Source organism: Cupressus sempervirens, chromosome 1 (assembly GCF_028749045.1).
Source record: "Cupressus sempervirens isolate cs-2001-9-10 chromosome 1, ASM2874904v1, whole genome shotgun sequence".
In the NCBI taxonomy this organism is placed as follows: Eukaryota; Viridiplantae; Streptophyta; class Pinopsida; order Cupressales; family Cupressaceae; genus Cupressus; species Cupressus sempervirens.
Window position 1 is genome coordinate 833065801 of NC_143118.1, and position 15378 is coordinate 833081178.

Genomic DNA, 15378 nt, shown 5'->3' on the forward strand with positions numbered 1-15378 from the left:
ATAAAGATACATCAAAAAATTTGAGTCATGCAATATATGAGTATTGTTAAGTTGCAGAATGTGCACCCAGAACTGAACTGAAAAAGTTCAATAATCCTAACTTAACATGGGAATCACTTCACTTCGTGGGACATGCAAATGAAATGAGACCTCTAGATTCTAGGTCAGCTCCTATTGGGTATTCTGTGAGATTTCCATTAACTTAATCTAAACTTGCAGGAAAAAGGAGAGAAATTACTAAAAAATAAAATTAAAACCTAAAGGCTAAACTAAGAGATGGGTGATACACCAAAAGTGATAATGAAAACTCAGACACACTTGGCAAAGAAGGATTATATAGCTACTTGACGTATAGTAAAACACATCTTTCTATAAAGATTTGCATAAGTGATTTGTAATAAGGTCTGAGGAATAAATTAGCAAAAGAAGGAAAACATATGCCTCTCATTTACTAATTTCACCTTTAAAAACACAAATTACAACCTACAAATAAACTTACCCCTCTACAACTAGGTGTTGGAATGAGACAAAAGAATAAGGAACAAGAACAGTTCACAAAATTGCTTTATCAAATCATTCTATCATCACACACAAAATTATAAAAGGAAAGAAGGTTCAAACATTGACACAAATAGCATAATCACAACTGTTGTCACCTGTATTAAGCCTCCAAAATGAATTACAAATTTTGCAAATAAGGTTAAGGACTCAGAAAGTAGTCACATAAACTTCTTTGCATAATCAGAACTCTCAAAAATGAGTTGCAAAACTCATTAAGTACAAAACCCAACACCTGGGTTGAATCTAGAAAGGTAGCATGAAAATAAGGGTTTAGAAACTTCCAAAATAAAGTCTCATACCTCATAAGACTTTACTAACCCATAATGAAACCTATGACTCATCTAAAACTACCCCAAAAGGTCTCCAACAGTCAATGAAGGCTCTTCAATTGCCATAATAATTTCAAATTTGACCCCCAAATTTCTTCATAAAAAAGCTCCTAATGTTTGAAATTGATTCTTTCAATTAAGACCATGATATATGGAATTAATCCAATCACTTTCTTTTGCATCAAAGAAAATAGAAAAAATATTAAATGATTTGTAATTTATCATTTTAATATTTTTCCTTTACATTATTATAGTCATGCAAAAGAAAGAAATAGATCAAGAAAATATCTCTTCAAACGTAAAGCATAAACATATTAAACCCCACCCCCCTTTATGTTCAACGCAAAACAAATAAAAGGGATTAAAATCCCATTTACAAGCTTGCGGATTTCAAAAGAAAAATGAAAAAGGGAAAAGAGCGTGATATATTATGAATGCCCTAAAATAGATTTTCTTTTTCACATTACCATTCGATGAAGAGGGGAGAAATGAGGGTTTTCGTGGTTTTCATGGCCGCCATTATTGGATCTTGCTGGTCATATGCTCTCATCTTCCTACTATTCATGGCACTGAAGTTGAAAAGAAACAAAATTCGAAGCTACCATTGTTGGATCTGCTGGAAGGTATGCTGGAGACGTTTATGTTTGAGCTTCTATATTTTCTTTTTATGTCTGTTGGAAATCTTTGTACTTTTCAGCGTCTCGAGTTTTTGCTTTCTTTGAACCTACTGTTTGGAGGTATGTTTTTGTATGTTTTATATCATATGCTCCAGCATTCATAACTTTTACATGAGGGTTTTTTGCTGAAGAAAACGAATTCTGGAAGTTATATAACACATGTTACTATTGTTGAATCTTACTAGTTTTTAGCTATGCCGTGAATGATTTGCTGTAGATATTTGGAGCTGCCACGACTGGAAAAACTTTGATATTTAATGGTGAAATTTCTATTACTATGTTATTGACACTTGCATGTCTCTGGATTGTGTTGTCGCTTTCTCCATCACAAGCTTTTCACTTCTATCTAAAAGTTTTCTGCTAATTTCTTTATAAGAATAGTTTGAGAATTCTCCAGAGCTCCAAGTGCTAGAAAGTGAAAAAGAAACTCTACCAATCTCACCAACCAAATCTTTCCAAGAAGCCTTTTGTACCCTAGAGTGACTACCATCTTATACTTTAGTCACAGTTCCATTATGATGACCTTTGCTTGCTGTTGGAACTCTGGGTATTTCCCTTATCAATCCTCTGTGAAAAAAATGTAGTATGGAGCTTGATACTAAGAAACTAAAGTGGAAATTTATTTTTCAACATTCAATGAGCAGCATTTCACACCGAGTCATTCATATCAAGTATCCATTTCATAATATCTAGTGTTATACAGTTGTCTTAGTTTTAAATGGCTTTCCAAGAGATTCGTCCAATCTTCTAATGACTCATAAAAATCTGACTCATTTCCAAGGAAAGAAATCCAGCATCAAAGTCATCCTCAATTTCAGTATCAGTCACTGATTGCTTCAATATCATATGCATTGTTAATTCTATGCGTTGTTGTTTCAAGTCCATTAAAATGTTGTAAAGCATTCAATCCAATGAACACAATCACAGGAATACTGTTGATGCTAAGGCTCTACAAAACATCTTGACCATCATTTACCTTAGGGTATCTCTCTCCACGCTTATCATCTGTTGTGTTTGAAAACACAAGTGTTGCTTTATGATTAACCTTAAGAACAGCAATTTCAGCATCTTTCAACTTTAATTCTCTTTTCCTAGGGATGATAGCCAAGCTCTTCTTGGAGCTTAAGAGAATCAAACTTTGAATCTGAATAATCTACAGCAACTTGGACTTTTGTTCGCAAACCCCTCTTTGATGTGGCAAATAAATGGTATTCAGATGATCCAAAGAAAGGATTTCTACAGCCACAATTAATGTAACTAGCTGGCTTGCTACATCCAAGTGTACACTTGTTCCCTGCATAAAATGCTCTTTGTTGGCTGAGACCATCAAAAATCTTTTAAACCCTAGCAAAGCACTGGGAAACTGCCACCCTTGATGGTCTCTGAAGTATTAACCAGGAATCTCTTTCATTTTCAGATTCTCTATCTCTTTTCTAATAAATTATTTCAGATGCCTTTAACTTGTTGTTTAAAGCTGCTGTAATTTGTCTTTTATCATTCAAAACTACAAATAAAGTCTTCAGCTATCTTTAAAAATTTAAATAATTCTTCCTACAGCAAGTTGTGTTAACTCTTCATCACTTTCTGGAGCAATTAATTGAGTACTGAACTATCCCATTCTGTGATATGTGAAAGAATACTTTATGAGGTTCAAGCACAGGCTCATGACTCTCATAAATTACCCTTCTGTGATTTGCATTTGAACACTTAGAATACACATACTATTTTTTGTATGTATTCAGAATAAGAGAAATACGACATGTGTGAGTATATAGTTGTTGATAACCAGTTATTGCTTAGATCATAAAGATCTAACCCCATTTTTCTTTTTTTTTTTGCAGGAGAACAAAAAACCAAAAGCTTACCGAATTGAGGGCTGGACCAGGAGCAACAACAAAGAATACTTAACCAGTCAAAGTCTGAAAGGCAATGACTAGTTACCCCTAACTCTTCTCTCATATGTTGTATTTTCCTTATTCTTAATATATATGAAAGATAGTAGTTAAACTCATGGCTTGTGTGAGATTTTCATTTCAGCATATCAATTCATTTCATTTTTTGAAAACATCGATTGTATATTTGAAAATGAATAATACAAGAAAATTTCTATTTTTTGTGAAATGAATGGCATTTATGTACTTTTCTTATACTAATACTTAAATTTTACACGTGCAAAATTTCAATAACAACTATATTGTAAGTTTTTTGTAGTCCTATATGGATCGAGTCATAGACAAAGGGGGAGTACTATCTGTTGAGTTGTCATTTTGCACCATGCTTAACGGCGGGAATCCTTTCGAACTCCTCTCTTGAAAAGATGATTTGGGATCAACTCCAAAGTTTTTAGTGATCTTGCAACTTACTGGAATCCACTCAGTTGAAGATAAATGTGTTTTTTCACAAAGAGGCCTTTGCTAGTTCAAACCAATTTTGGATAACATGATCAATCTACTTACTATTTCAAAATTAACCAAAGAAAGAGATATGTTTTTGGTATTTTCTATTTTTAAATGAATGCAATCTAACAATGCAATTATATGAATTCCTAATTTAACCAAGGGTTAGAAAATAAAATAACAAAGATAAGGTAATGAGAGATGAAAGCAAATAGTATAAAAGGGAAATTCCTAATGACATAAACCATGGTAACAACATGTCTATGAGTTAAATCATTGAAAAGATTGGGTAGGAAACTAATGAAAGTAGGAGCAGCGCTTCCTCAAATCCATCGATGCAATCGTTGATGGGAATTTAGTAAAACCAAAAGATGTTTCACTTCTTATCAAATCACAAGGCCATAGAAAGTGTGCTCATGCGAGACAAGAAGCTATGTAGGAACAATAGGATGATCTCTTTTCCAACTCTATATGTCAACAGAATTCATCAACATGCAACAAACACCAGAACTAAAATATCATACAATCAAATAAACACAACAAAACTATTGGCTCCATTATTATCATGAACAAGAATCCACAAAATAACACACTCTAGTAAGAATAACTACACTCATAATGAGAGCACCAATAGCATATATTATTGCATCAAAATAATGGCCTGGAATACATGTGACATTCCTAAATTTATAAGAAATCATCTCTTCAATTTATGTTGAGAGTGATAGATCTCTTAATGCAAACATGTGCTTAAATCTAATTATGTACAAACAGACTCTCTAAATGGTGCTAAGCAGGACTCCACCCTTGTTTATATCAATTAATGGTTGCATGAGCCTTTACATGACTTAAAACAATAAAAGAAGAATAGATAAGAAAGAAGTTGGAAGATGATCTGAGATTAACTGGAAACTCTAAAAATGGAAGCTTAACCTTCTCTAGGCATTTTTGGGAGTGTCGTTAGAATGCATTTTCAGTGCATGGAAAGCTCTAAATTTGGAACTGGTAGTCAATTGCCAACGCACCTTTGGAATAGGGCACCTTGCACACCTACGCACCTTCAGAGAATTTGTGCAAGGTGCTCAATTCACCAAAAAATCAAAGATTTTTATTTTGAAAATGTTTTCTAGGTTTTTCTTAGACGAGGTATGGGAGCACTCTTGTGTGCTTATTTTACCTTTTTTTATGAGTTATACCCTCTTTATAGCCAAACACTTTCATAGATTTGAACGCCTTTTGCTTCTTCTATCTGAAATCCCAAGGCACCTGTGTTGAATCTTGTCAATAATAGTTGCATAAGATGAGGAACATGTTCTAATTCATGTGTCCAACCTCTGTATATTTGATTTTCAGTGCAAATTCATGAATCAAAACTTATGTGTGACTCCTTTGAAGGTGAAGGTTACCAACTTAGGTGAGATCTATATTGCTGCTAATAATGAAGATGTTATTATAATTTGTGCACTTGCACGTTATGTGCCACACTTTCATGTTATGCACACTTGTACACCTTCGTCTTATGCACATCTTCATGCACTATGAAGTCTATTCCTTGATTTTCTCTTCTCTCTGACTACCCTATCCTTCCCGGTTAGAGACCAGGTGATTTCGATTATCCAACGATCAAATGTCTAAAAAAATTTCATATTTTTTTTAACAAGCTTTTCTAGGCATTTTTAACTGGCTTTTTCAAAGGTCTTGTGCTCAAATTTTCAAGTTGAAACTTTCATCGATCCCTAAAACTAGGTAGTCAAAAGCTCACTATTTTAGGGACTGAAATTAGATTTTTATTCTTCTTTCCAACAATGTAAATGGTTTTGAATTCCAAACTCTAGGTCAAAATTTATAACCCTGACAAGTTAAGGATGCCTTTTTTATCTACACAAAAGAAGATATTAGTCCAAAGAGCTAAAAATCTAACCCAAAACAAATTCTAACTGACAAAAAACCTTAGCCCAAAACACTCGAAAATAATCAAAACAATCAATTTCTCCCCCAAAAGCCTGGAATGCAAAATAGCACACCTAGCACACCCTTACAGGTGTGCAAGGTGTGCTTAATGGTTGTTTTATGGCCATTTTAGCATAGTTGTGCACCTGCACACATGCATGTGCCAAGTGCAAAATGGGGACTTAGAGTTCTTTAGCTTTTTGTTTAAAAGGTGTGCAAATGCACACCTTGGTGGGGTGCACATGTGTGCACCCTTAACATTGCCTTAAGGTTTTTGGAAGGTGCGCATGTGCGCACCTTGGGGGGGTGCACACCTTTCCTTAGGTAATTTAGTTTTGGACCTAGTGCACACCCTTTGGGTGCATCTCCAAAGGGAGATAAGTGCGCACTTTTGCATTCAACACACCTGCGCACCTTGGATAGGTGTGCATGTGCGCTAGTGCGCAAGTGTGCATTTATGCACTAAAACACTTAAAATCTTATAATTTTTTCTCAGTTATAACACCTCGTACTTGTCCAATCAGAGACTAGGACTTGATCTAGAATCGGGAAGAGTTCCAAAATGACCCAGGCCCTAGACTAGGGGTTTGGGAGATTAAACATTTACTAGGGGTCCCCATTTCTAGGAAAAATGGGGCATGCGTTGTGAAACCACAAAAAATAACCCCAACAAAAGGGAAGAAATCACAAAGGCATTTCTTCATTAGCAAGCATTCTTTTACATGCATCAAATAACAACTAAGTTCCAGGCACTTCAAACAACTTTCAAGTTCTTTGATAATCAAAATTTTAGAATCTCAAATCTTCAAGCTCAGTGTGTGCACAATGTATTCGTTTCCTTTGACACTTTAAGGTGCAGTCTATCATGATCTTCTAGCAACTTGGAAACAATCTTCCCCTCCATCGGTTCATTCATCAAGAATTCTCGCAAATCATGTGTATCAATCACTATCTGACCAGATGAGAAAATTCATTCTCAGGGCTCTTAACGAGTTATCATTTTTGCATTTGGGGTCCTGAGTAATCTTTTGAATTCTGCTTCATGGAGCTCGCATGTTTCCATTTGATTCTTCCATAAAAGTGATTTATAGATGTTGGATAGCCATTTTGGAGGGCATATCCCTATTGTCAGATTACCCTTTTTAGACCTTTTGGAATCTTTAATTCTTAACACCACCTTTGTTTTTTGTGTTTTCTTTTTGTACCCTGACCACGATTAGACTATGTGCCCAAGGCATTGGTGTCATTTCTCAGATTCTTTCTTTAGTTTGATAACCTTTGCGTTCCTCTTTATGAACTTTAGGAAACTCTCACACCAAACAATAATCTTAGCAGTTCTTTGAAAAGATTCTTTAGTCTGAACTAGTAAGTTTGAACTATCCCTTTGCTACTATCAAACTTGATTAAAAAATACTAAGATAGTTAATCTTTAGATTTCTAAAGTGTTGAGAACCATCAATCTACAATTTTGATTTCAAGACTGAAAGTCCTCTACACCTGTAAGCAGCATCCATTTTCAGTTAGTACAATAAATAATTTCATCTGAATGCTTTGACAAAGAAATACCTCTTCCCTAAAGGTTGAAACCACAAGGAGTGGTTTATGAGATGTGTCAAGAATGAATCTTGATTGCACCTAACCCCCAGACTGACACGACCAAAAAAGAAAAAGAAACGAAACCCAAACAAAAATACTCAACTCAAAGAAAACTAACAACTAACTAGAAAGACTAAAAAGAGTTAAAAAAACAAAACAAAACTTGAAAAAAACTTATATACAGAAAACTATGAATAAAAAGAATGTGGGATGATTGTCAGTAGATTTTTCATTATGTGCAATAGTAATGAAATGCTCCGTATAGTCCTAAAAAATGTTGACTTGTCTTTATACTTAGAAAAATAAAATTTGGACAATCTTGGTTCAAATTCTGGGCACAAATCACACAAAATCAGAAGTTTTGATAACTCTCCATGACCATGATTAATCCACAAACAAGTTCTCTTACCTTTACCATCATATTTAAATTGAAAATCATCAAACTGAGAGGGATAATGGGAAAATATCACCTGATCTAGTGAGTCCCCCACCATAGGGGTACACTCACACATTGTAATTTCTCCTTCTGGTGGTCTTATCTCATGGTACACAACTCCACATACACATGGAAACACTTGCATTGATGATGTAATATAGCTATCAGAACAAGAGCCAAAAGATAGAACATTGATTTTATGGTGCCTATTACCACCATCATTAGCCTTAAACCATGAATTGTCACCTTTGGGATCCTTGGGAGTAGCAAACTCAATCATACACCTTCCTTTCAAATTATAGGATTCATTAATATCATTAACAAAGGTGTTTTCTTAGATGTCTCAAAGGGCCTCCCAGAGAATATCTGTTGAGTTGGATGCCTCAAAGGGCCTGCCAGAGAATATCTGCTTGGCCTCTTCGAGGGGCTCCTGGACCCAAATTCTGAATTACGAAGGTATCCCCTTCCGCTGTAGGATTTTTCATATGACAGGTCACATGGAAGCTCATTGCTCTTCTGCGAAGTCCAAGCTAAGGTGACCTCCTACCTGATGGCCAGGGGCCTCCTCCGAGCATTATACGATGCATAAGTCTCTGGATGTGTTCCCAGTTCCTGAGGATGGCTCTCCCCCTGTGGCTGGCTCTCCCCCGACTGAAGCTTCTTCAAAGCCTTTGATCGTTGTGAATGTCTGACCTTCGTGTCAGGTCCCTGTCCCTCCTCCTATCTCAGTTTTGGCTGCTCCTCCTAGCCCTTGTGGAGACCTGTCTTCTTCATTTTATCCTAGGGAGATTGATCTGTTGGTTTCTTTTTCTTTTCCTAGCCTCCTCTCTTCTTTTGGGGCTTGACTTGGTGAGGCAGCAAGGGTGGAGGATGGATGGACTGCTGTAAAATAAAAGGAAGCTAATCCCTCTATTCCTCCACTAGATTTGATTCTTAGGTCGGGCAAGGGAGGCTCTAAATCAAAGGGAAAATCGTGAGCTCCCTCGTTGTGCCTGGCTTTTGGAGGTGGAGCCCATTGTTGGGTTCTTCGGCTCCTAATCAGACATTTTGATTTTGTTGGTGACAGACCATTCTACCACTATTAATTAGATCCTTCTTAGTCTATAGTATCTTTGTCACAGTGCTTATTGAAAATCTTAAGCTTTGTATAGGGTTTCAGGCACCCTTCAAAACATGTTTTCCTTAATAAAAAACAAAGGTGTTTTCTCCATCATATCCCAAAGAAGCATGTTCAAAATCATACTTTCCCTCCATTGCAATCTCCCAAGCTAACAAGAAATCAGGACAACTTTCTTCTAAATGGAACCTAAATGGATGGATTCTACATGAATCAATTATTGCATGATCTGATATATGTGTAGAATACCCACAAAATGACATTTTCGTAGTCAAGCTTGAGACCAAATTAATTATTCTCCACATCTCATCGTATGACATATCTTGATTTGAGTGAAGTATCTTATCATTATCCAATGGCGGATCACTATCATAGTAGGAAGTATTGGTATCTTCTTCTTGATGGGTTCCTGATTCAAAAATCTCACCAACCTTGGGACCTTCTACATTTCAAAATTATATGCGTCCTAAAAAATTCTTGGGATATCCACAAAACCTTTCAAAATGTCATCTTTTACATGTAAATCCTTATGAACTATCAGGGTAATGTTGGTTGGAGCCTCATAATGCATTGGAGTATTAAAAACCTGCATGTCTTGAGGAGTAGGTTGTAACCATTGAGAGACATTCTTCATTAGAGATTTTTTTTCTTCATTTCAAACTGTGTGTTTATATTATTGCTGCCATAAAAATGTATCCCTGAGTATCCATGCTCTTCCTCTTCATTGAATGGGAACACAAACTCCTCTTGATCATCTTCATCATTTTGTCCTCTTGTAGATTTATCACATGATTCAAACACCATTGCACCAAAATTCAAAGGTTGTTCTTCTATGATTTGGGGAGGTTGATCTGAAACATCATTGTGGCCGTATCCATTTTCACTTGGACTCATACCTGTAATACCATTATTCTCATTGATATTACTATAAAGGCCAAAATTTCTGCTCTGATTTTGAGAATAATTGTTCTGGGGAGCAAGTTGTCTTGGATGATTGCCTTGATTTCTTGAGGAATTTAACTTTATTTTGATGAGTTCATTGGATAAAAGAGACATCATCTCCTTCATGGCCTTAACTTCTCTATTCATATTGTTCTCAAGTTTAGTAGGTGGAGAAGTCTTTTGCTCAAAGAATACAGTCTTTTAGGGCTCATACCCTGAGTATGTAATTGTTGGCATTGGAGCAGCAGTAACCTACTTTGTGAATGTAACAACCTCTTTGAAGACCTTTTCAATGGTATCAATGTCTTTGGGTGGGAGCTTTCTTAGAAAAATAGAAGTTAATGAATCCATTGTTCCCAAATAGATCTAGCTGACAACCTCTTGTGGTATAGTGTATGGAAACTCCATCCTTTGATAAATCCTATAGAAGCAATGATTAAACTGTGAAATAGTCTCATGGGGATCCCTCTTAATTGAGATGAACTGATGATGTATGATAGCTGGACCAATATAGATCTTGAATTGTTCTAGAAACTTGCTCTCAAAAGAGTTTCAATCCCTTATTGATGTTGGTGGTAGATTGAGGTACCAATTGAATGTTGTTTCCCCCAAAGTGTAAGGAAAAAGGCGGCATGCCACGTCCATATGCTAAATCTAGTTTCGATTACAAATTTTTTTGAAAATTTTAATATGATCTTTTGTTGTTCGTGATTCTCCATAGATGAACCGTGGGCAAAAAATTTTAGGATTTTTGGGCAAGTCATGTAATGGACCAATTATATTCAAAGGTGAACTTTGGGCATTGAAGAAAGACATGGTGTATAATGATGGGAATTTGTGAAGTATAATGTAGAGTGGATGATGATGATGGATCAGGATCTTCCAGCTTGCATCAATTCTGGAAAAAGCACACCTCTGCAGAAGCACACTTTCTCAAAACAGCACACTTGTGCACCTAGCGCACCTTGCACACTTCAAATAGTTCACAGACTTGGAACTCTCTTTTCTTTTCTTTTTTTTTCCAAAATTTGTAGAATTTTCAAACAAAAACTTGGGTTTTTGAGTCGAATGCTTTTTCAGGCCCTCCTTCTAGCACCACTTTTGTTGAGCTGTCATTTTGCACAATGCTTAATGGTAGGAATCTTTTTGAACTCCTCTCTTGAAAAGCTGATCTAGGATCAACTCCAAGGTTCCAAGCAATCTTGTGACCTACTAGAATCCACTCAGTTGAAGATAAATGTGTTTGTTCACAAGGAGGCCTTTGTTGGTTTGAACCAATTTCGCATAAGATGATCAATCTACTTGCTATTTCAAAATTAACCACAATAAGAGATATATTTTTGGTATTTTATGTTTTTAAGTGAATGCAATCTAACAATGCAACTATATGAATTCCTAATTTAACCAAGGGTTAGCAAAGAAAATAACAAAGATAAGGTAACGAGAGATGAAAGAAAATAGCCTGAAAGGGAAATTCCTAACAGACATAAACCACAGTAACAACATGTCTACGAGTTAAATCATTGATATCAAGTGGATGCTCACAGAGGTGAAGCACTGGGACTTCTGGGGAGGTCACCTAGATCCAATGAGTGTTGAGTGTTCTATTTATTCTAATGAGAGATGGATTCATGTGTGAATTACTACAAATGAAACATGAGTCAATGAGTTTGACTCAAAAACTACACACTTAAATCCTGGTAGCAATATCACAATTTGACTTCTTGTGGAAATATCTCTTACTTATCACTTGATGAGCTTAAGGGGCTTTCTAATGAGTGATTCATAAGGCACAACACTTGGTGAAGGTTTTGCAAATGGGGTTGCATGGAGAGTGGGTTTAACCATGGAGGAAACTCTGTAGTTAAGCGCACTCGAGATGGAGTAGTATTAGGATGGGTGACCTTCCGAGAAGTCTTGATGATTCACCTCTATGAGCATCACCTAGATCCAATGAGTGCTAAGTGTTCCATTTATTTTCATGAGATATGAATTTATGTGTGAGTCACTACTCATGAAACATGAGTCAAGGAGTTTAAATCAAAAACTACATAATTAAATCCTAATAGCAATATCACAATTTGACTTGTTGTGGATATATCTCCTACTTATTATAAGAGAAGCTAAAATAAACAAACAATAAGACTAAAACTTAGCACATATTCCTTACCTTCATCTATGAAATTTAATTGATAAAAACTAACATAAACCCAAATCTAGAAATAGTTGACTATAAAAATATAAACCAATTTTAGATGCAAATACCCTAAAGTAGATTAAATGGAGAATTAAGATGTACATTAGAAATTAAAGTAAACAAACAACAAGACCAATCCTCGTCACAAACTCTTTACCCTCTTCTAGGAAATGTTATTGATAAAAGCTAACATTCTTCTATGGTTTTTGTATTTTTGAAGTATGCAGAGCATTAGACATAAACAAGCAAGCATTTATAATTATGGTATGGGACACTTACAGAGGGATTCAGAAAAGTTGAATAGCTTTTTCTTTACAGAAAAGGGGATGCCCTTTATAAAATTATGTAAAATGGGGTATGCCCCTTTTAAATTTGCAATAATATTCAAATGTCAGACAAATGTATATAATTATTTCAATGTAAATTACTGGGGTATGCCCATTTTAATTATGTAAATGTATAGGATAGGTTTTTTTCTCCATTCTTTCCTACAAGCTTTATATATATATGGCTTTGGCCTTTACTGATCAAAAAAAATTTAAAAATAATTTTTAAAAAATACATTTAAAAAAATTATAGTAACAAAAATATATATTATTATTATTATTATATTATGAAAGTTAGGTTATTAAGAGGATGAAATATTTTGGTGAGTCATTCAAAAGTGGGTGATAAATATGAAAAACCAACATAAGTGTATTGATTTCAATGCACAAAATCAATATATGAGGATGTAGAAAAGAAACATTTAAAATATACAATTGATAATAGTTGGTTTTGTTCACCTTTTAAATAATTTAATTAAACTATAAATATTACATGAATCTTGGAAATAATGGTGACTTCATTGTTAAAAATACTCCTCTAAATCAAAAATATCATGGCCCAAAACAATATTTTCATGCTTGTACCTTTTAATTATGTATTTGAACTTGGTAAAAATAATTATGCTGAGAGGTGTAACATTACAATGGCAACAGACTCCACTATAGGAGCCTAGCGAACGTAACCGTGTAAGAAAAAAGAAATGAACCAACTATCCCACAAACATGACCTTATAAAATGTTTTAACCATTTCAGTGGGTGTTGGCAAAAGAGATAATGAAGTGGTGCATGATAGTTGGACAAATAATATATCGAATGTAACAATCCACATAGATGGGAATTGAATGATGACCTTGCAAATAAAAAATGATGAGCAAATTAATCGATTATTTTCATAGTTGTCCAGCAAGAAACTTGTTGATGTTATTAGAATTGAAATGTTTTTGATATTTAATCTCTTTTCCAAACGAAAGAGGCAATATTTGAGTCGCTACCATTCATTTGCAATTCTGAGCAAGCATTATTATACCACTTTGAGCGGATATTTCGATTTAACCAAGTATTCTCTTAGATGCAGTCTCTATTGGTGGCTCATGCATGGCAGATTTCGTCCTCTCTCTTCCAGATATATCAATATTTGGGAATCTCCACTTAAAGTAAAGAGCACGATTTTGGTGTTTAATGAGCTCTCTGATAGATGTTGGATATTTTAGGGATAATCCCATTGTAGTCAGCTTTTGATAGAGAGTTGTTAGAGCAGATATAGACCATCCAGCATTGGATCTTCAACTTTGATCTCCGATGTCCTTTATGGTGATGGTTGTTTCCCTATTCCTGCAATTTAGTAGATTTTATTATATAGAATTTGTGCGTTGTTATTGTCATTTACTATATATTTTTAATGTAAGAGTATAGGAAATGGCTGATAAATATTTGCATTGTTGGAAACATTACAAACTATATTTAAGTTAAAAAAGGATATAGATAACATTTTAATTTATTGGGCTAATCATTAGATAGACATGATGTATTTGAGATTTAGCAATTTGAGTTTTGTGGAGAGGACACCATCTTTTTTTTTAAAAAGCACGAAAAATTATTAATGTTTCTATTTATTATTTATTATTTAATTATTTAAATTTAAAAAGGATAGAAATGTTTCTAAAACATGTAAAAAATATAGAAAGTTTAGTTTTGATTGAAATGTTTTAGATTAAGGTAAAAGCAGGTTTTGAAGAGGCCCTGAAACCCTTTACATCAAGAGAAAGATAAACCATTAAGCACAACCAGGTTTTAAAAGGACTTGAAACCAACTAAACAAATAAACCAAGTTTTACAGGGCCTTGTGACCAACAGATGTGACCAGAAAAAACAACCATAAAAACACTGGAACCTGGACAGTCCACAGATTGGAGCAAAGCAGCCTGAAAAACCACCCAAACCAGTAACTAGCAAACCAGAAACGCATCCAGTTTACCATCACAATAAAACTAGTCAGCAAAAGGGAACATAGGATTTTCCTTTTGATTTGAAGTTTCCCTTTCACAACCGAAGGATCATATCTAAAGGGGGAGCAGAAGACTTAGTCTTCTTCCTTTTAACCGCAATCCAACCATCCTCTAACTTCGCTACCTTAGCAACCCAATCCTCAAAAGACAAAGATCCATGGAACCCATGGGACGTAGAAGCCACAACAAACTCCCTGTGAGAATTAGACAACTTTTGGCCCCTAGGAGGAACATCCGAAACAGGGGGAGAGACCAAAACCACCTTAACAACTAGCTCGGAATGAACGCTATCCTCAGCCACAGAATTTGCGGGAACATCCAAGGAATGTTCCACCAAAGCATCCTCCTCAACCACTGGCTCAAAACGGACGCTAGCCTCAGTCATAGAATTCGAAGGAGCAACCCGGGGCTGTTTAACCGTATAGTGCTCAAAGGAGGCCCCTAACCACCAAGAAGGCGGTCGCCTTGATTTGGATCTCCCAACAGCACAATGAGCAGCAATGAGACCCGTCAAGAGACAATTCCTGCAATGAAAAGGGATACCCTCGAAATCCAACAATTGTGTCCAAGAACCCCTCGGGGAATCCAAGAAAATCACCTCAGGAAGGCCCATAGAAACATCCAAGTCAACAAGAAAGCACGCACAGGTCGAATGGAGAATATCCAAAGTGTCAGCATCCACATATAGGAAATCGCCAATAGTTTCAAAAATTGAATCTTGCCAAAGATGTAACAGAAGATTAGGAAGCCAAACCCAGATAGGAAACTTATTAAAGGATTTCATGAGTGGATCAAAATCCATATGCCACGGTTTGGCCCTAAGTGGAAATCTATCCAGCCAAGA

At 35.4% G+C, this 15378-nt stretch overlaps 1 long non-coding RNA gene across 1 annotated transcript; it reads left to right on the forward strand.

Moving 5' to 3' along the window:
- Positions 1-1321: 1321 nt before the first annotated feature.
- Positions 1322-4063, forward strand: LOC149580431 (uncharacterized). The gene is made up of 3 exons (XR_016359952.1): positions 1322-1513; positions 3409-3493; positions 3779-4063. It is a non-coding gene; the product is annotated as an uncharacterized LOC149580431 (long non-coding RNA).
- The last annotated feature ends 11315 nt before the right edge of the window (positions 4064-15378 follow it).